Below are 21317 nucleotides of genomic sequence, written 5' to 3' on the forward strand. Positions count from 1 at the left end.
CTGCCTACATCAAAGGGAGAAGCCTGGGAAATGCAGCAGGGCTGTCCTGCCTGCCTGCACCCTTCTCCTCTCCTCCTGCCTGCCAGCGATGGAGAGCACCAGCTGCCTGCTGAGTCGTGCCTCCCACACTGCACCTACCAGGAGGCTTTTGCCTGCTCCTGGCTTTTAGATGCTATTTCGACTTCTGCTGGAGAGAGCCCCAGCGCCAGTTCCGCTCACTGGGTGCTTTTGCCCTGCCTTCCTCCCAGGACTTCGTGCTGTGACCTTCAACTCCTCTCCAGCGCATTGCGCTAAATCCCTGCTTTTCTTCCCCTTCAAGATGTGTTTGTCGCCATCTCATTGTTCCTTGGCCACCGTGCGAGCAGTTTCTCCCTCCCCACAAGTCCAGTGTGTGTGTTGCTGCCTCTCCCCAGTGTGGGAGCTTTTCTGCAGGGATATTTCCTCCCTGCTTCTCTTACTGCCTCTCATGCACACGCTGCTTAGCTTTCCTTTCCTTATAGCGGGGATTTCTGTCTCCTCTTTGGCATCAGAATCAAACTTTTCCCTTTGTTTTGAGCTGACTCACTTCATAGGCAATCTCAGCACTGAGGACTCTCTGCCTACAGTTGTTTTATTTGGGATTAGCAGAAATTAAATCCCGAGAAGCCCTGGCAGTAGATAATATTTCAACAAAAACGCTACAGAGCAGCCTTCAGTCCTGCACTGCTGATCAGGGCTTTGCATGTGCAAATACGAGAATATGATCCTGCTTTCAGGAACTGGGGGAGCATGTGGGAAAGGGTAGTTACCCTGGGCTGCACTCAGAGCATCTTGAGGGTGGTCCAGAGCACAGTACCACTCACCAGGTGGATGCATGACAAAGCCGTCACCATCCCACTGCCTGCTCCCTGAGTGCTCCTTTCCTCTAGTTTTCCTCTCTTGGACAACTTGCATGCAGTAAATGATAGCATGTGTCTCGGAAACGGCTCTAGATCCAATAACTCGAAGGAATTAATGTTGTGATGCCCACAGGAAACCAGAGACATGCAAACCTGTTTCTCTCTGGAGCCAGAGCCAACTGGGCCACAAGGTCACTGCTGAGTGATGGCGTATGCGAGCACCCGTGAGCAGGCTGTTTCAGAAGGGCACTGTTGCTCTCCTATGGGCTGAAACCAATATTTATTGCAGGGATGTGATATAAATGAACTGGCTTCCCAAACTATTCTCCATATGTTAGCATCCCTGCTCCCAGTAGTCTGAAATCCTCCTCCCAATGCTTTTATTCTCATGCTCCTTCACATGTAGCCTCCTGTTGCACTGGAGCAAAGCGGAGCAAACCACACCATAACAGCAAAAAGCATTCACCAGATCTTGGCCGCATCTCTGTGAAGGAGAGGGGTTTAGCTTGGTTTGGGGGATAGCGGTAGGACTTGAACCTGTTGGGAAGCTGTCACTGAACATAAGCTGGGGATGGTTTAAAAACCAGAGGGCAAGAGAAAGTCATGGGAAGAGATCTGCAGAGATTGGAGGCAGGTTCAGCTCATTATGGTGAGAGGAGCATCGTCAGTGGGGCCAGCTGAGGCCCGTTCACAAGCTACAGAGAGCAGGGACCAGGGCTGGAACTCCTTCTCTAACACAGGTTCCCAAAAGTAGTGCCAGGCTGGTGTGGTCCCATGATGACCCTGGCATTGCTGGGCCCCCTCCAGCCATGCTGGGTGTTTTGGGGTATCTGGGTGGGGGGGGGTCCTTCCCCACGCACAGCTCTTTCCCTGCCCAGGGCAGGCATGCTGCTGTGGCCAGCTGGAAAGAAAAAGAAATGCTGCAGAAGAAAAAGGTAATTTTGATGAATATCGCTCTCCACTTCTGACTCTTGAAATAGGGGATAAATGTTGTCAGGCAAAAATACAACAAACTGTCCTCCCTGCTCAGGTCTGTGAGTAACGTGTTCTCCTGGGCTGGTTTCTCACTGCAGCAGAGCTCTGTGCTGAAGACGCAGCCAAGAAAAAGTCTTGTAAGATGCCATATACTAGGAAAGCACAAAGTCATACAACCTGGGTGAGAAAATGGTAATTTAAGAGGAAAAAGATGTCACAAAATCTACAGCATGCAGCTAAGTGCATTTGTTTTTTATTTTTCTTTGTGAAGCCCTCCCTTTTTCCTTGCAGTACCTGGACTGATCTGAGATCTGCGTGGTATTTTCCCTGGTTACCAGTGTTAGGTTATGGGATAAACACCACGTTGCACGCCCATGAAGGAGTGATCATGGTGGGGAGCCCAAATAATACCCTGTCCCAACTGCTTCCAGGCCCATTGCAGGAGCTGTCAGAGACACAAAGGCAGACTGGAACCCAAATTACAGCCCAAGAGGAGGGTACACCCTTGGGCTTTCTCAGGAGACTCCCAACCCCATGGGCCATCAGGATGAGGCAGCTGGAGCAGCTCTCCCAAACATTTTTGACACTGATGTCCCTGCTTTTTGGGGATGTCAAAGGCCAGTGCTGGGGGTCTGTGCCACAGCTGCACTGGGGCTGTGGCACGTGCAGGTGCCAGCAACTGGGAAGACTGGGATCCAGGGGCAGCTACAGGGATAGACTCTGTGTCTGGGGCCACGTGGGTGGAAAATGTAGGAAATAATACTGCAGCATTTAGCAATGGCACAGCAAATGTCGGTGCCAGACCTGGTAGGAGGGGAAGGTGATTTTGCTCTCGGACAGGCCTGATTTCCCTCATTCTCGCTGTCCCTCAGGGCCACGTGTACACCAGCCCCGTAGGTATTTTGCCAGGTGGCCTGTCCAGCAGTCGGTGTGTGTCCGGATGCTCTGTCCAGGACACAGCGGGGACAAGGGACACCGGCTCTCAGCTTCCCTCAAGTCTCTCAGGCCTTGGTTAGCTGGGTGATCCTGTGCTGGTTTTGACTGTGTTTCTGCACCCTTTAGGACCTGGCAGCAATGTGAGCTCAGACACCTCAGTTAATCTCAGCATCCTGGAGTGTGAATGTTACCAATCTCTTGCGGTAACTCACTGCAGCCCTGAAGTGGAGGTGGAAGATGCACTTGTTAGGTTTGTACTCACTGTTGATAACAGGAGACATACCCATCCCCACAGAGAAAAGCATTTTCTCTTGTTTGGAGATGGAGAAACACCTTAAAATTAGATTTTAGTTTTTCTTTATGACTGTTTTAGTACTGACATTCCTGCTCCGTTTGAGCTCCTTTCTTGTTTCCAACTTCTGCTGTGGCAGCTGACCTAAAAAGCAAGGCCCTTCGGTCCAGGGGCTGGGTCCCACATTTTGGATAACTTTCTGAGTGTATTGCTCTGCACTTGATTGTCTCAGATCCTACCAGTGAATTTCAAAGCAGAGCCATCAGCCTTCTGGACCTGCTGAGCTTGGCTGGTCCTCAAGCCTCCTGTATTTTGGCAGGTCCCACTTCAGTGGATCCAACTGCTGTTCCAACATAAAGCGGGAATCGATAATGAGGATCGCATCCATTCACACTAGAACTCTCCTCAGCCCTCACTGCTTTCCAAGTAAAGGTTAGCAATCCCTCTCATCCGACCACTCTCTACCTCCTACAACAGCGATCACGCAAAGCTTGCTGTACACCTTCCCCCTCTTGCATCATCCAGCAATCAGTGCTGGTAGCTGCTCCCTGCCAGCATTCTCCACCGGTTAATGCAAGAAAGGATGTTGTATGCTGTTTCCTACAGAAGTGCTGCTGTGTTTGTAAGTTCATGTCAGATGTCATCTAGACCCCTGCAGAGGTCACATAGTGTGATGCCTCTTGTTGACTTCCAGCCAGGCTTTGGGGATAGTCCCCACCATCATGTAAGTAACCGAGAAGGGGAGTCCGCATTTCTCCTCTGTGTTTTTGCCTGCAGTGACCTCCAGCAATGCCATCTTCTGTGGCCCTGTCCCCATTGAAGATCAGAGCAACCATCAGCCTTAGTCTGTGTCGATGACCTGTAAATCCAGGCCTCCTTGTGGAAACCTCCTGTCTCAGGTGGGTAATCTCAATTATAAACTGCACAGCCTCTTAGAAAAGATCAATTTATAAGCATTTAACAAGTACAGCTGGAAACCCAGTTCCTTCTCTAAAGGTTAAACTTCTGAACTGCAGATAATTACTACTCTTCTCCTCCCTTTGGTGGCATCTTCTATCTTAAGCTGTAGAAACAATATGTAGCTGCTTTAAAGTTTAAAGTAAGTGAACGTCTCTTGGTGTGGCTGTGAGTTAAAAAATACCATCTTTTTGTTTCCAGATGAAGAATCCAAGGCAGAAGAGCTGGAGGTGTGTGTTCCCATTCAGCGGGTGAGTCACCAGCAGAGCCGAGGGCAGCACTCGGTGCCAGAGTCTTGCGACACGGCAGCTCGGAGCGGTGAGGCTGGTGCTCGCAAAGCCCGGCTGTCGGCAGGGGACACGGCCCTGGTCTGGGACACGGCCCTGGTTTGGGACACTGCTGGGCAGTTGCATGTTCATTAGCTGCAAACGAGCGTACCAGCCACATAGAAAGCCCTTGAGTAGGGTAGACCCGGAGGTGCTTGGTGGGACTGAAGCACGGCTGCCTTGCGCTCCTTGCTGCAGGGCTGGGAGCCGTGGGCTCTGTGCTGCCCACAGGGTTTGGTGCCAGTGGGGCATCCCCGAAAGGCGGCTCTGGTGGACACGGTGGCGTGGGTGCTGCCTCAGCGCCTGTGGCACTCGGTGCTGGAGGGTCCCCGCAGGGACACAGTCCCCTGCAAGGAGGGCTGGAGGAGGGCCAGGGCTGGGTGGCACAGGCAGGGCTGGCGTGTCCTGCCGAGCAGCAGGCAGCAGATGGCAATGTTGCCCTGTGAGAACCGCAGGCAGGCAGGCAGGGATGCAGGTGGATGCTTGCTGTGCTGACATCTTGGGGATAGGGGACAAAGTGACCCCCTTGGCAGTGGGCCCAGCTTCTTAGAAGAAGCTGGAGGGTTTCAAGCAGCATCGGGTGCCTGGTAGAGGTGCTCCTCGGCCCCGGGTTAGCTCGGCTCCCTGCTCTCTCTGGCCACCCAGGTGGGACAGGCGAACGAGCGGGCAGGGGCACCCCTTTCTGCCCGCTGCCCTCCCGTTCTGCCTGGCAGAGGCTGCTGTGGGGCTGCCCACACAGGGCTGCTCACAGCTGGAGTAGCCCCGAGATGTAAAATAGCCCAGGCTGGTTCTTGCCAGGTCTTGCGGGGGTATGATTTTGACAGCTGGGGAAATTGAGGCAGGGAACGCACCTGCGAACGGGTACTGGAGGCACTATGGAGCTGGCTGGCTGTTGTTTTTAGCAGTGGGGTGAAGCTGCTCCCACAGCGGAGCATTGGTAAAGGCTTGGCATGGCCAGGACACAAGCTTCAGCAGGGTGTCGTGCCTCCTCTCCCCAATTCACCCCAGTGCCAGCGAGTATTTTCTGGGTGCAACAGGCTGGGGGGCTTGGATGGCGGCATCTCCTCCCCATGCTCAGGGACCGCTCCTGTGCCCCACGGCGTCCCAGCAGGATGAAGAGCAGGGCTCTTCCCTGCAGCTGTTGCTGCCTGGCTTGGCTGCGTCCCGGGGCCGTGGGGCTATCCCAGAGCCGTACCTTGGGGACTTTGCGCGGCCGTGCACTCTCTATCTGATGGGAGGAGAGCCAGTGCTGAAAGCCTTTTCTTCTCCTTCTCCAAGCGGCTCCATCCCATCCTTTATCAGGCAGAGCTGCTGAGCTCAGGGAAATGGGAGCACTTTGCCTGCTTGGGGCAGGCTCCTGAGGAGTGGCTGTGGGTTTTGCTGACTTACTTGGGCTAACAACGTGCTGGCAACTGCATCAGTGGTACTGAAAATGGGGCTGGCATCGGCCCTGGGTGTAGGTGGGAGCTCCTGGGTGCTGCCACTGCAAGTAATATCAGCAGCCAAGGCACCTCATCGCAGGCCTGTGAAGGAGAGGTCAGAGGGTACTAAGAAATAATTTTGAGTTGTCAAAAGGTGTACTGTGGGTCTCCTTGGCCTCCCCATTGCCCAGCTGCAGCACACGTCATCTTGGTTTGGGACCAAGCTATTCCGCAGGGAGCGAGGCACTGAACTGCAGTTACTGGGGCCATCCTCTGCTCCCAGAGGAGGAACACTTCAAATTGGCACGGGGCCATTCCGGTGCTAAAAAACAAATTAATTTCTTCCAGCTGAGCACTCCTGACTCAGCATTTCTCCTGCCAGCACTTTACAGCGGGTGTGAGATAACAAGAAGTTACTGTGTGCAGAAGGGTGGCGGTCGTCCTGGCTGGGTGTCTCCTGATTAGGTGCAATACAGAGATACTGGCTGTGCACTCTCAGCACGCCGGGGCCAGAGGTGGCTTTGGCAAAAGGGTATGCAGGTCATGGAAACAGGGATGGGTCCTCGTGGTGCCCCTGTCACCAACCCTCAGCTCCATGCTAAAGGATGTGAGTACCTTGGAAGCTGCTGGGTTTGGAATGGTCCTTAAAAAAATCAAGGCTTTATACCAGAAGGCATCAGGTCTGTGTGGCCTGAGCCTAATATCTTCCTCTTAGGAGAATTTGTGTGGCTCTGTTTTCTTTCTGCATTTACCTAAAGCATGGCATTGTTGTCATCCATTAGACAGCGGCCAGGCTCCGCAGCAGCAGCAGCTATGTTTTGGGGGAAAGGAAGAGTGTCCTGGGCTGATACATCCATGAAACATCACAAACGATGCTCATGAGAGAGAAATCAGACTGAATGAGAGGTCCTGAGGGAGGCACTGAGGTTTTCAAGCTGGGCTCTGCATTGATGCTATGTGTGGTTTCATGTGCTCCTCTCCTCTGAAATTATGCTTTGGTTTACAGAGACTTGACTTTTGACATTAGCCCTTAGCTGAGACACTTGTCTCAGCTGGAGGAGCACCAAGGAGACCAAGGGACAGTGCGAAGGCGCAGAGGTCTCCTCTGTCCAAGAGGATGGTAAGAGTGGTATGTAACAAGCGGGGACCGACAGCAGAGAGAGGGTGTGGGTACCCAGAGAAGGGGACTGGCAGTGCTAGAAAAGCTGTGGCTAGAAATGAGGAGGAAGGAAACCCTGCCTTGGAATCAAGCGCAAAACTGAGCCAGATCCTTCTCCACTTGCTTTGTGTCCTGATCACCTAGAACTCCTGGAAAAATTAATGGAGAGGGGAGAGCAATCAAAACTTGAATGCATTGCCTGTTAGTGGTGACCTTCCCCTGCAGTGGAGATAAGGAATATGCAGTCTTTGCAGTCAGGGGAAGGAGCCAATTTCAGTCCAGGACCAGGAGATGACTATCTAGCTGGACATTGCTTGCGCCACGTAAACCTGCTGGGGGTCAGATTGCTGCCAGCATTATAAACCTCTATAATTCTCCAGATGCCAATAGGCCTTATCTCTTAAAGTGGATCTTATTAACTAGGAGTGGACTTTGCTGTCTGTATTGTGGCCTTTAAACCTCACTAGGGGTTCTTCACCCTCAGGTGAAGTGGAGAGGGTTTGACAAGGTGGAGGAAAAGAAAAACAAAGTGGTTTCATCCAGTGTGAGGTGCTGTGAGCCACGGGTGTCCTGCCAGCTGCATGGTTGGGTGCAGCTTCAGGAGCAACTCCAGGTTTGCAGTGGTGGGGATCCAGAGTGGTCTGGGCCCTGTGCCAAGCTCTCGGCTTCCTCTGCACTGGAGCAACCCAGGTCCATCACACCTGCAGGGCCTCAGTAGGGCTCTACCAACTCCAGCGAAACCAGTTGGGATGCTCTTTCTGCCAGTTTGGAGCAGGAAGCTGCCCTCGCTCTGCAGTTCCGCTGGCCTGTTCACAAGTCCACTGGTAGAGGACTTGCAGCTAACAACGCTGGGCTACAGCTAACCTCGCCTATAGTCCTGCAAGCAGGAACATTGCAAGGGACCTTTCTGGGCCTTTGATTAATTAATATCTATCTTTGTGTTCCCAGGAAGGTTTCTGTAGCAAGAGCAGTAATTCACTGAGGTCCTGCTACAGGCGATGTCTCCGTTTCACACCTGATCCGTGCAGTTCCTGGTAAGGCTCTTCTGCTCCCCAGGATGGTTTGGACCACCAGCCTGTCCTCCCCGGGCAGGTGCTTCCCTCTACTATTTCAAGATAAAGCAGCACGTTTTTCTTGGGAAAGGGAGCCTCTGGTCAAGGGGGAAAGGAACACTGTCTTGTCCCCCATGCTGGCTCCTTGTCCATCTTGCTAGGCTGTTCCCCTCCCCATGGCCCAGGGAAGGAAAGCATTGCTCAAGCCTAGTGGGTGGGACTGCGGAGGGTAGTGAAGATGTCCTGGTTTCTTTAGGTAGCTACAACCTGCAGGTGTGAAGCTGGCCGCCAGCTTGGCTTCTCAAACAGCTGCTCCAAGAGCTGTGATTAATGGCAGTTTATCAGCAGAGAGAAATGTACTGTCCCTGCCTTGCCAACAAAGAGCTAGCAGGGAGGCTGGAGGCTTGGCTGCCCATTCCGAGGTTTGCAAAGCTGCTGAGAGCCCTGCATGCTGCGTCTTCCTGCATCTCCCTCGGGGGCCAGATCGGCAGAGGGCACTGCACGTCCAGGCTTGATCTGCATGGGAAGGGAGGGAAGGTCCTCTCCACTCCTCCAGCTCCAGGGCCAGAGGAGAGGCAGGACCAGCAGTGCTTGCTCTCTGACCACCAGGCCTCTCCCCCAGCTCCCTGCCAAAGAGCCTCAGGCTTTGGGGCTGTCTCCCTGATGGAAAGATTGGGGCTGATGAAGGAAATCAGGAGGCGCTCAGTGAAACGACAGGCAAATTTAGATCAAACGGCAGGAAATCCGCTCTCTGGCAGTGCAGAAGAGCCACGCTGTGGAAAGCTCTGGTCCGGCAGGAGGTCATCCAAGACAAACACAGAGCTGCCTTCTGGGGCGGGCTGGCTGACCGGCAGGATGGGCGAGAGCCGGGGATCTGGGCAGGCGAAGCTGTAAAAGCAGTTTGGCTTTGTGCTCCGCTGCGGTCACCGCAGGCTGTCGGGGAGGAGCTCCCCCCCGCCCACAGGCTGCAGGATGGTACCCTGAGCCCATGCAGGGAGCAGAAGGACCCTTTCCCACCATAGCCTGAGGCTATTTTTTCTGATGAATTTTTTCATCAGAACAGGATATTTATCAGCCTGAATGGCATCAGCATGGTCCCAGCCAGGTTTGGTGCAGATCGTGTCGTCCTTGCTGAGGTGGGCTGGGGGACAGCGTTTGGAGACAGGTTTTAGGCTCTTCCAGTGAGAACATTTGTGTTCACACATAGAGATAAATGTCCCAAAAGGGACATTCCCATAATGCCCATGGTAGTAGCTGCTCGCTGGAGTGAACAGGGAGCCAGATGCTACCTCTTGCATTGCTGTAGCACTGCAGGATTTGATGCAGCAGTGACTTCTTCTCAGTGGAGGTCTCTTTGGCTGAAGAGACAGCAATAAAGATCAAAGGCTCATGGACTTTCTTGAATGACGTGTCCTGCTGTCTTTCATGGGGCAGAAAGGGCGAGTGATTGAATTGTGGAGTGTTTCCTCTCGTTTCTTCACTGATTGAAATTTGGGCTTGTCTGAGAGCTCTTGCCTTTGAATAGTGATTTGGCAGCACTCGGATGACCACCCGGTAAACCCCACCTGTCTGGCTGGTTTCTGCAGGGCAGAAGTTACAGCTGAAACAGTGGTGAACCTCAAGAGGAGAGCAGGCTTGTGCATCTTCAGGCAGTACCTGTGGTTCAAGCAAGCCAAAGGCTCTAGCCAGTAGAGGTGATTGCTCCCTGTGAACCTGCTTTGGAGTTTATTTGTTCACTGAAACCTTTATCAAGAGAGTGAAGGTGATTTTCCAGACTTGTTGATGTCCTCGGGAGATAGCTGGCCTAGAGGCCTTTCCAAGACACTGCAATCTCAGCTATTGCCCTTTGACAGCAGCAAAGATAAAGATATATGAACCTCCTGCTCAAGGAAGCACCCTCCTCCTCTTGCATTGCTTCCTTGAGATTAGCATGCAGTCTGCTGCTTCACAGCTTGGGGCTTCGTCCCTGGGAGAAGCAACTGGGGTTTCACACACAGCCCTAATCACCCATGAAAGTACTCTCTGACTTGTTTCTCCTCACCCACTTGGAGCAGGGGCTTGTGTGGAGGTGTCTGAGCTCTGTGCAAGTGTGACAAAGCATCAGGGTGGAGCTGGGTGATCTGCTCTGAGGCTGCAAGCAAGAGGGATGGATCTCATCTTGTTTAGGCTACCTAAACAAGTAGCTGTTGCTCAGGAGAAATGAGAAAGCTGAGCTAAACCCATGTTCCCTGGCACCATAATGCCTGAAACAGTAGGGTGTTTATGTAGGACCGTAAAGGAGCCAGGGAATGCCACCAGCCTAGCCCTGAATGTCCTGGTGAACCTCCTGGAGCTCACAGCCACGGCCTCGGCTTTCTCCTTCCGCCAAGAATCAGACCCAGAAGGAAGAGAGGTCTGTAAGTGGGAGCAGCTGGGGAGCTCAAGGCTGCACAGACCTGACATGAGAATGGTCTGTGGCAGTGCCACTCAGCACAGATGGAAGGGGAGGTGAGCTCCAATGAGCTGTGGGCCATCTCTATCCTGCAGGCTTTCTACCCTCATCCCCCATAGCTCCTTCTGGGAGAGGGAACTGGGCTCACCAGCTTGCTGTCAGGATGCAGTTTCAGAGGCTTTCCTCAGAAATGTTGGGAAGAGTCCTGGACTGTTGGGCTTAGAGTCCTTGGGCTGATGAATGCAGATGAGACCTCTGCTCACCACAGGCAACCCGCTGGTACAAGTACTTCCAGAAACCAATTGTGCTTTGTCCTGGAAACAGGTTGGGGTTATTTTGTGTCCACTAGTTCCCTTAGGAGCCTGCCTTGTGGAGCTTCCCTCTCAATTGTTCAGAATCTTCTACAGATTTCCAGGACAAATGTATCTATAGCCGGCTTTTTCCTCATTTATTCTTGAGCCAGAGGACAGTGCTGGCACAAACAGCTCTTTTCCCTGCCTGTACTCTTCAATGTTGATTTGAAATAGTCTTTCTTTGGCCTTGGGTTTCAGAGGGATGCATTTCAAAACCAGAAATAAATGGGCTTGAAATATTTCCCATAATTTTGCAAGATCTTGACCCTATGATAGATTAGAATAAAGATAACAACAAAATCAGCATTCAGGCTGGAACCACTATTGTTAAATAGACAACACTGTAAAGCCAGTACTTCTTGTTTACAACTGAACTCATGAATTTTTAGATATTAATGTATGAGGGATTGAGTAAACAACCATTGTGCCTCTAAGGAATGAGTCCCAGGCTGTCCTGAGCTGGAATACTTTGTACTTTCCTGATTGCCTTCCAAGAATTTCAAATTACTTTGTAACAGAAAAACAAGCCTGCTTCACGAGACATTAGAGAGGTTCTTGGGACGACCTTAATTTCTCTGCACTGTGATGTGGCTGGTTTTGGGGAAGAGCTCTGCAGCTGGGTACAGTGGGATGCTGAGTGCGTAGGTTTTCGTAGAGAGGTGGGGACTACATGTGAAGAATAAACCACTCGGGTCAGGAGAGTCAGCCTGGATGTATTAAAACCCTGCTGTAGTGCACAGGTCTGCAACCAGCGTGTAGCCCTGTCAGTCCCCGTTCCCAGTTTGATGGGCACAGAGACATCGCAAACACTGGCTCAGCAGTCCTGTGACTGCTGTGGAGAAGGTGAGGTGAAGGGACTAGTGGGAAGTCACACAGCAGGTCAGGGTGAGAGCCAGCAAGAAAAGGACTCTGCTTGCTTAACCCATGAGCCTTTCAGGAGCAGCTAGGATGCTCTCGGGCATGGGTTCATGAGAACAGCCCCCAAGGACCAAGTGACAAAGGGATGTGTGGGAAAGGAGTGTCCCCCCGTGCCCTGGAGAGACCATGCCACGCTGTCCTGGGAAGCTGCGGACCATGTTAGATGCTCACGGGCTCTCCAGGCTTACCAGGGTGTTTCCAAGTATGGTGGCCCTGACACCACAGGCTGTGGTGTACTTCAAATTGTCCCTTATTTCTGGCTGTCCTATGCTGAGCGAGTGCTCTTCAGGAGCAGCCAGCCTGTTGCCTCCGACCAAAAATAACACTTGGGACCGGAGACCAGCCTGCTTACTGTCCCTGCCAGTCTTGGGCTGCCCAAGTGATATTTGGCTAGTTTTTTAGCTGATACCAACAGCCAGAAATGGAGAAAACTTTCCACTGGTGCTGGTGGCTGGGGATTGCAGACAGGACATGCAACAAAGGCAGCTGATGGCCTGGCAGCCTTGAGGTGTCCCTCTCAGCCAGCCCAGGCAGTCCTGTCTTGGGCATCATGTTCAGTACTTTGGTAAAGCCCGCAGGATGGGTCCCTCACTACCTGGGTCGTTCTTGGGTTTGGTTTCCAAGCCAGCAGCCTGGAACTGTGGAAAGAGCCATGAATTCGGGTTACCAAACCATCTGCTGGCTGCATTTTAAAAAGCAATTAAAGTAAAATTGTTTCCAGCCCTTCTGTTCGCACGATGTAGTCTAAAGAGAGATAGCCGAGCCAGGATTTGCCTGATCCTGCCGCAGCTCCAAGTATGAGTTAATTTGATCTAATCCCTCCACTGTGCATGCTGGAAAGCAAGGAGTTCCCTACTGAGGTCTCGGGGAGCGTGCAGGTAAACATGGCTGCCATGCTGTTAGGTTTGACTGATGGTGAAACCCAGGAAAATGGCATTTTGATATTGTTTTTTATTATTGCTTTTCATCAGAAATTATTAAACAGAGTAAAAAAACATGTAGGAAGTAAGAATACTTTTGCATGGTAGGGGATGATAGCGTGTTGCTGAAGACTGATGGATGGCAGGTCTAGCCGGTGTTGGACGGAGCTGCTAAAGCAATGGTCTGGGGGGCTTTTTCCAGGGTACCCCACAGGGCAGGGGGACTGGTGTGGCTGGATGGGTGGGTGGGGGCATGGGGCCCTTGAGAGCCACCTCTGCCCACGTACTGGCTCCCAGTGACCTCTCAAAGCATGAAACTTTGCTTTCTTCCTTTTCCCGCAGTGAAAGGCGAGCAAAGAGAGAAAAAAAAGGGTTAGGGATGAAAAGAGAAGGTAGGGTGACATCATTCTTCTTTGTCCTCCTTTGGCAGCTGTCACCTTGCCAAATCAGAGAATAACCTTGTGGTGGAGGGGAAGGTGAGGCTATGCTGATGGTGAGGAGTGGATATGCAGGGGATTTAATATTCTGCCCTGGGTGTTTTAATGTCTGCAGGGGTTTCATTCCTGTTCTGCTGAGAGGTCATGCCCAGGAGAGATGGGGAAATGAGTCCTCATAACACATGCAGGGCATGTGTTTGGGGATGCCCTTACGCTTGGGGACTGCTTGACAACCAAAGATAACAGGATCAAGACGCCCTTACAGAAAGCAGGGACAGCTTGCCCTGGTGCTTCAGGCTGTGCTTGGTGGAGAGGATGCGCACCCATGCCACCGGTGCCGAACCTCTTGCGACTGCCCCCGTGATGCTCTGGGTGCAAAGCGGAGAGAAGTGAGGTCTGACATCACGAAGCTCAGATTTGGACCAAAGCATCTCCTTTTTCCAGCAGGAGAAGGTAACATGCCCCAGTGCTGAGTCTTGATGAGGGTGGGATGAAATGAGATGGTGTCTCATGGTGTTGGAGACTGCAGGATGCCATGGGGACAGCCTGGCTTGGCTGTCACCGCCACCCACACCCCGCCATGCCAACGACCAGCTGAACGTACAGAACCTGAACATGGTTGTGTATAGAGGGGCTGCCCAGGTCTCACATCTTATTTGACAGGGGGGAAAAAAGAAACGACAGGCTGACAAGGAGGCAGGAGAAAAGTCTTCCCTGACGAGCAGAGGGGGTAGCACAGCTGCAGGGTCCCGGAGAGGCTCCGCTGGGGCAGCTGCTTGGTTTACAAGAAAAAAAGCCCCGAGCGCAGTGCCGGGCTGAGCCGGCGGCTTATGTAAGAGCTGGCAGCGGGGCCGGCGGTGCGGAAACCCAGCGGGCTGCCAGTGGGGTGCAATCGCCTTTGATTTTCTCCTGTTTGCTCAGCAGCTTTCATGCGGCAGGGGAGCGGGGTGAGGGCGCGAGATTCCTGCACACTGAACTCCTCTGTTTTTCTCGGCAGGATAAACAGGACATAAAACAAAGCCCTGGGCCAGCTCTCGCCTCCGAGGCAGCGTGCTGCCAAACCCCCAGTGGGGTGGCCTGTCCCCGCTGTGTGCTCCCTGGGGAGCAGCCACCCCAGCCGGGGTGCTGCAGCCTGATGGGTTTCTGGGTGCTGCAGTCATTTTTTGCAGCTGGGCGAGGGTTGCCCCGTGGCATTGGTGGGCAGCAAACAGGAAAAAGGGGGCAAAGCTCCCTGGTGCAGGGCTCAGGCGGCAAGTCCCATGGCCTCGGAGAGCTGAGGATGGGTGCTCTTGAAGTGACACCAGGCTGGGCACCATGCAGACACCGGCCAGGCTGGGTGTCCCCTGCAGGGGTTTTGCTGTGACCCAACTGCCCCACAAGGCAGCAGGACCAAGCCCCGTTTGATGCACCATGGGATGCAGCGGGGCTATGAGCGGGTCGAACACCGGTCCTCTCTGCAATGGGCTCTGTACATGGGGTTTCACTGCTCCCTTAAAGTTGGGCTGCTTTATAACTTCCTCTAAGGAGTAATTTCCAGGCTGTCTTGCCCCCATGCTAGATGCCTGTCAGTGACAGAGGGTGATGGGTCTGACCTCAGCCCTTTCCCAATGCAGTATTAGCTAAGCTGGGTCCCCAGAGATGTGCCATCCCAAGCCCATGCCAGCTCCCTTGAATTTCCACAGAGCCACGATTTCACCACTGTGAGCCTGCTGCAGGGCAAGGTGAGAAGGCAGGGAGCAAATGCTTGCTGCTGGGGATTGAAACACTTCCAGGAGTTTTGAGTGGAGTTTGTTCTGGAGCAAAGTGTCCTCTAACTACCTTGAAGTCACTTAGTTGGGGAAAAGCATTGGCCAAGTGCGAGGCTGCAGCAAAACTCATAGGAAATGTTATTGCTGCTAAAGCAACATGAAGGGAGGATGGTTTGGTGCTGCACCTCTGTCCTGGTTGTCTGCCCAGGTGCCTGCTCCAGCTGCCGGCCTGTGGGTGCTGAGCACCCCTGCAAGCACCAGCAGCCAGTAGAGCTAAGGAGCCGTGCTCCTCCAAAACCATCAGGATCTTTGTGGGGGGGGGGATGCAAATCCTGGGGCTGCTTATCCAAACCTCTTGGCCTGGGGTTTTGTGAGAGCTGGCTTTCTCGTAGGATTCCCACTCCAGGCTTGATGGGTTGGAAATACTGCAAGAGCAGCCCTTTTTCTGTTTTGTTTTGGTTTTTTTCCCCCGATGTTTGTGTCTTTCCACTTCCGTCCCTGGCCAAGGCGAGCGGTGCCAAGGCACAAGATCCAGGCACACCCAGAGGGAGGGGAAGCAAAGCACCCTCAACCCGCAGGAAAATGGGGACAGAAAGCAAACACGGCAGCTGGGAGGAAGGATGAAGGTTTGCTTGCTGGCTGCGGCCAAGGGACTGCTCTCCTCAGGGAGGTCCATGGACTTGAAGTGGGTGTTGTGGCTCCAATTCAGCATTCTGTACTCTGGTCCTCCACTGCTGCTGGTTCGCCACGGGAGAGATAAGGAGGGTCTGCACTCAGGGTGCACGCAGGGCTCAACACCTTCCTGCTTCCCAGCCCACTGGTTGGGTCTCCCTGGCCCCACTTTGAGCGGCAATATGGGCTCAAGCTGCACAAGTTGAAAAGGCTCAAGCTCTCAAAAAGCAGTGCAGGATCAAAGCTTTCTAAACACTCAGGGCATTTGGCCCAGGAGGTTTTGTTCCGACTATTTATAGCAGTTGGGGCCAAGCAAGTTCAGAGCTGGAGGCAAACTTTTCCAAAGCTGGGGGCCATTTGGATTAGGGAGGGGGAAAGGGAGTTCAGCCAGGCCTGTTTCCAGCAAACGTTGACTCCTTCCTTTAGGTATGTGTTGCTATCCATGACACACTAACAACAGCTCTGCACAGAAGTGCCTGGCTGGGGCTGTAAAGATTGAAACAAAAATGTGAATTGGCTGGAAAGGAGAACATGAAACAGAGAAAGTTTCCAAACAGCAAAGCTGTAGCATTTGAAAGTGAAAACTTTGCTTACCAGCTTGCATTCATCCTCCGGTCGACATCCTTCAATTACAAATACACCCGTATTGTTTTCCAGGGGAAAGCTGGCAATTATTTTAGGGCAGAAAGACTACAGTAGGGCTTCCTGAAGCATATGCCATGCTTAGAAATGGAGGGGGGGGGGGGCGGTGTCCTCTTATCTTCAAGGTGAATCTTTCTATGTTGTCACTAAAGAACGCATCATTTTTCTGTGCTACCCTGTATAGGCAAAGCCAACCTTAAGTTCTGAGCAAGCAAACCAACCAGGACACCCTTGAAATTGTGTCACATTTGAAGCTGTAGCCCTTGGAGGGCATGAAGGCAGAAGCTGGGGTTTTCCTGTCTGCCAAGTGAATTGTGCTAATGATGATGTTAAGTTGTGAGGAGCATGAGCAGCATGCTTTAGATACACACCACAGCTTTTTGCACGGCTAGATCCACTCTCTTGATTTCAGGCACTCAGTATAGGTTATAAAAATATCCCTCCAATTACCAGTAGCTTCCCAGCCACGATCTGTAGGAGTAGCATCTCTAAGCTTACTTCTCCCTAAAGAAAGGATACAATTAGGTTGGCAGGTAATTATAATCAGCCTAATGAGGGGATGGCTCAAGGGAAGTGGATTTGGCAGCTGGGTGGTGTCCAGCCCAGGTGGGCTGTTACAGTGAGCGACATTATGCTCTTTGCTGGCAAGGGTGGTGTGGGTTTTCTGGACGCTGCTCCACGCTCGGTGCTGTGTCAACAAACACAGCCCAAGTCTACCACGTGTGTGCCTCGGTTTTTTTTCAAAGAGAGAAATGCCATAGCTGAAAGATATCTTTTCATCTCCAATATCCCCACCAAAGCTGGTCCTCTGATGCAGAGCATGCCTGTCCTTGTTGTGGGTGGTTGGACTGCACTGGAGAAGCCAGGGAAGGCTGCGAGATCTCCAGTGGATTTTGAAGAATGAAATGGTTGGAGAGTGGGATGAAGGTGGGTCTGGGCTGACTGCACATCAGGTGGCCATGGCTGGTGTTGCAAGAGAAATTGTCAGGCAGAAGGGAAGGTGAAGAATCTGAAGCTACCCAGATGTCAGCCTCGGGGCCTGTCTTGTTTCATATTTCTGTGAATGACCAGAAAAAGTAGAACAATGTTGACATGTGTGAATGAGGCAGAGCTGAGAGGGTATCGACAGTATAGGAAGTTATAGGTGTTATAAAAAGAGAATTGGATGACCTGGAAGACAGGAGCAATGATGGTATGAAGCTCGGCAGTATAAAACACAAAGTCTTTGAGCTTGAGAAGCAACAACATATGATAAGATAGGACTTCATATTCTCTGGAGGTAACAGAGAAGGGGTTCCAACTATCCACTGATCTCACAGTGTGTGTGAGCCACTGCCTGAATGCTGTCATGCAAAAGGCAGACGCACCCTTAGAGGACTCTCACGACAAGGCCTCTCCATTGACCTTAAAACCCTAAGGGCAAGAGCCACCAAGACCTCCGTCGGAACAGCGGGTACAAATCTGATCATCCTTTCACTAGAAAAAGTTAGAGTGGAGTGAGTGCAAAGCAAATCAACTGTCCTGCTTGCTCTAACAGTGAAATAGGTGTGAGGGTCAGATGTGGTTGTCCTTCTCCCATCTTGGTTTTTCAACATGGCAGAGACAGGCTCTGAGCCCAGTTTCCACCCCTACGCAGCAGAAGAAAATGTTCTTCTCATTTTTGCCTCCTAATGATGATGATGATGACCATTCACCTCTTGTTTTGTATGTGTCCTTACTATGAAAGACCATTCTTGTGCTTGGTGCTAATGTTCCCAACTCTTGGTTTGGAAAGGGTACGCTGGCCAACTGGACAGTCATTCAGTTGGTTGAGAGGCTGTCTGTTCTGTAATTAACAGACAAAATGCCCACCACTGTGGTTGGAAAGAAGTTTTAATTAAAATCCTTTGGTATTCGCCTTGGCCAGAGCGTGGAGTGAATGGGAAGAGGGCAGAAGGCCCAGATCAGTGTCTTTGGTCACCCTAGGAGAGTGTCCACTGAGGCTGAACACAAGGGAGGACCTGGTTTATAATTGTATGGGCTTTTTTTTTTTTTCCTCGAGTGACCTGCCCAATGGATGACTGCAAGCTGATAGGAGTTGCAGATACTGCCAACCAAAAGTTGGGATAGGTCCACAGGTCATTTGAGTCCTAATGAGGAACCATGAATAGAAGCTCACATCACACAAGTGAAAAACACCTCACTCTCTTCTCTAATGAGTGTGGCTCTCCAAATGCTTTTGTCTAGGGCTTTGCTTGGCTTTCAGAGGTACCCGGGGCTGCATCTTCCAGGCTGGCCTCCAAGCTGCTGTCACCTACCCCATCTCTCTGAGGGCCACCAGGAAGGTGCCTCACTGTGCTGGGTGGCCAAGGTGGATCTGTAGCAGTCCTGTGTGTTTATGACGATGGCATGAGTAAGCAAAGTCCTTGGAAGGTGAGATACCCCCGTGGAGGGGGATGTGGTGGGCTCTGGTCGGTCTCCCCTGGGTGGAAGTTGTCCTCCATGTGCTTGCCTGTGGTGTGCTGGGATCTGAACAAGTGGGCACATCGTTTCATGTGTGGTGCTCCCCACCAGCGCTGTAACTGCAGGTGCTACTCTAATAAACGAGTGTCTGCTGCTCCCAATGTCAAAGCCCTTTAATTAATTCAAAGGTCATGTAGTAAGCACCGGGAAACTGGAACCAGGGTGGGTTCCTCTCTCGTTCACATGGGGTGAGTCCTGCTTGCTTCCATGGTGCCAGCGCCGTGGGCCTATTTATATTCCCTCTGCTCAGGATGGGGTGGTGGACTTTGTGGTTTGCACACTAATGAGCAAGCAAAATTAAGACGTAAAAAACCTGAATGGGGCCAGCCCCACAACTTGTCACTTGAAGGCCAACACAAGGGTCCTACCAGCCTGTGTTACCAGGGCCCTGAGGCCATGTAGTTGCTCTTCAAAACGTTACTCAAAAATATTTTTTTTATTATTATTATTTTTTTTTTTTAGGATTGTTAAGGTAACTTTTGGGGGGCAAAAGTTCCATTTTGCCCTCAGTTCCATACATCGAGCCTTGACTCCTGCATCCTTCTTTCAGCATGGCACAGACTTTGTCCGGAGGTACCCCAGACCCCTGCGCAGGAGGATGGAGCAGGCATCTGGCACGGTGAGTTGGGAAAGGATTTTACTTCTGCACTTGGGCTCTGGCCTAGAGAAATCAATTGGCTTTCACACGTTTTAAGGAAGAAAAAAAAAAAAAAATCCTTTCCTGTTCCCATTTACGTTTTTGTCTGCTGCTTTCGGGTTTAATTTTGTGCTGTCAAGCTGTGTGGGAGTGCTGAGCAGCTTTGGAGTTTCTCAGCCCACACTGGTGATGGAGGAGACATCGTCCAGGTGAACCCAGGCTCTTCGGCTTGGCTACATCCACACGTGGTCAGGATGGGTGTAGGCACCCAGGGTGCCCCTGCCTGGCACCCATCCTGTGGGCAGGGAGGGAGAGGGGGGAGTTTGGGTGGAAATGGGGAGAGCCCCAGCAGTGAAGCACAGGGGTGGCTCCAGGGACCAGTCAGCAGTGGGCTTCAGGGCTGGGTGAAACATCCTGCTGGGATCTGTTTAGCCCTGTGCCGGGCCAGCCACCTGTGCAAACCCAGCTTCTCGGATGAAGTTAGCATTTTGGGGCAGTGGCAGGGGGATATTTTTACTGTTCCCCAAGAAAAATGCCATTTTTAATGCCCAAGTGTAGCAGACAAAGGGGTTGGCTGTGTTTTTCCCTTCCCTTTCAATCTCCTTTCTGCACGGTAACATTTTCTACTTCCAAACCCTGGGGGTTTTGGTTGGGTTTTTTTCCCCCTTCTTTTTCCCCTCCTATTTCCCCCTTCCCCCCAATATCCCCCTGGGGGAACAGCCCCTTCCCCGGGGTCCCCAGTCCTGGCAGAGTGCCGTGGAGGTGCCAAGGCGCGCAGAAGGGCGATGCCAGCGCTTCCTGCTGGCTCCCTGGCAGCACAATGGGGACATTCAGGCGGGCACCGCATAGCCCAGCACCAACCCAGAGCCAGAGACACCCCCCCGCCATCCCCGTCCCCCCTCTATCGCCGTCTCCCAAATAGCAGCGTGAGACAGAAAGCAGCTGACGCTGTGTCCCAGCGCGCTGGCGGAGGCGAACTGGAATCCAGCATCACAAAACAAGCCCTGTGCACGCTCCCCTTCTGACGCAGGCGCGTGTGTGTGTTGCATCCCCCCCTCCGTTCCCCCCAAAATCTCCAAGTCTGCCCAGTAACACCAAACCGGGCTCCCTTTCCCACCCCCCCCGGCCAATCCGCACGCTGCCAACAGGCCAGGGCCTCCGCTGCCGAGATGCGAGAGGCAGGAGCTGGTAGAGTTGCAGGGAACGGCATGTTTTCCTTCTTGCCTTCTTCCTCTGGAGCTGCTTGTTTTTTAATTTGGGGCCGGAGGGGAGGCGTGGGTCGGCGCTTGGAGGCAGCCCCTGTCCTTTCCCAGTAACACAGCCTACCCCCACAGAGATTTCATTGCTGCTCAAGGAAGCCTTGGTTTTAATTGCAGGCAGAGAAGTGGGGGGTTTTTAGGGGTGGGATGAAGGAGAAAGGAGGGAGGGCAGAGCAAGGAAAGCAAGGCTTCATCCTCCCTGGGTCCAACCAGATCTTTTCAGGCTTTCCTGCCTGCTCTGAGGGGGTTTTTTTTGTCCGCTCCTCTTTGCTTTGCTGTTTTTCCTTGTCTCTGACCGTGCTTGCAGCAGCTGCTGTGTTTGCAGGGAGGCTGGGCTGGTGTAAATCCAGCGGTCCTGGGGCGCTGGGGGGTGATTGATAGCGGGCTGCCTGTTGGGCTCCAGCCTGCTGCCCTCCGAAACTCACAGAGAAGCAGCTGTGGTAGGTGCAGGGATGAAAACACTGAATGTGCTGGGTTTCAGGGGGTTTAACTGAAGGGCGTCAGCTACTTTGCAGGGGAGCTGCCTGTCCCTGTGCCTCCTCCCTGTATCAGGGCTTTCTGCAGGTCCCTTGGGCTTAGCAGCCACAGAGCAGGACCTGACAATTACAAGGCGCAAAATAATTAACACATTTTGGTCTTTTCTGGCATATTTATGGGCCAGCACCTCAGGATGAGCTTGCCAACGTATGAGCCACGCTTAGTGCACAGAGATATCGGGGATGTCCAGTGCTCATCCCTGATGTAAGGGATGGGTCTTTGGACTGGCAGGGCAAGCTGGATAATGTGTCCCATGCTGCCTGCT

Source organism: Accipiter gentilis, chromosome 8 (assembly GCF_929443795.1).
Source record: "Accipiter gentilis chromosome 8, bAccGen1.1, whole genome shotgun sequence".
In the NCBI taxonomy this organism is placed as follows: Eukaryota; Metazoa; Chordata; class Aves; order Accipitriformes; family Accipitridae; genus Astur; species Astur gentilis.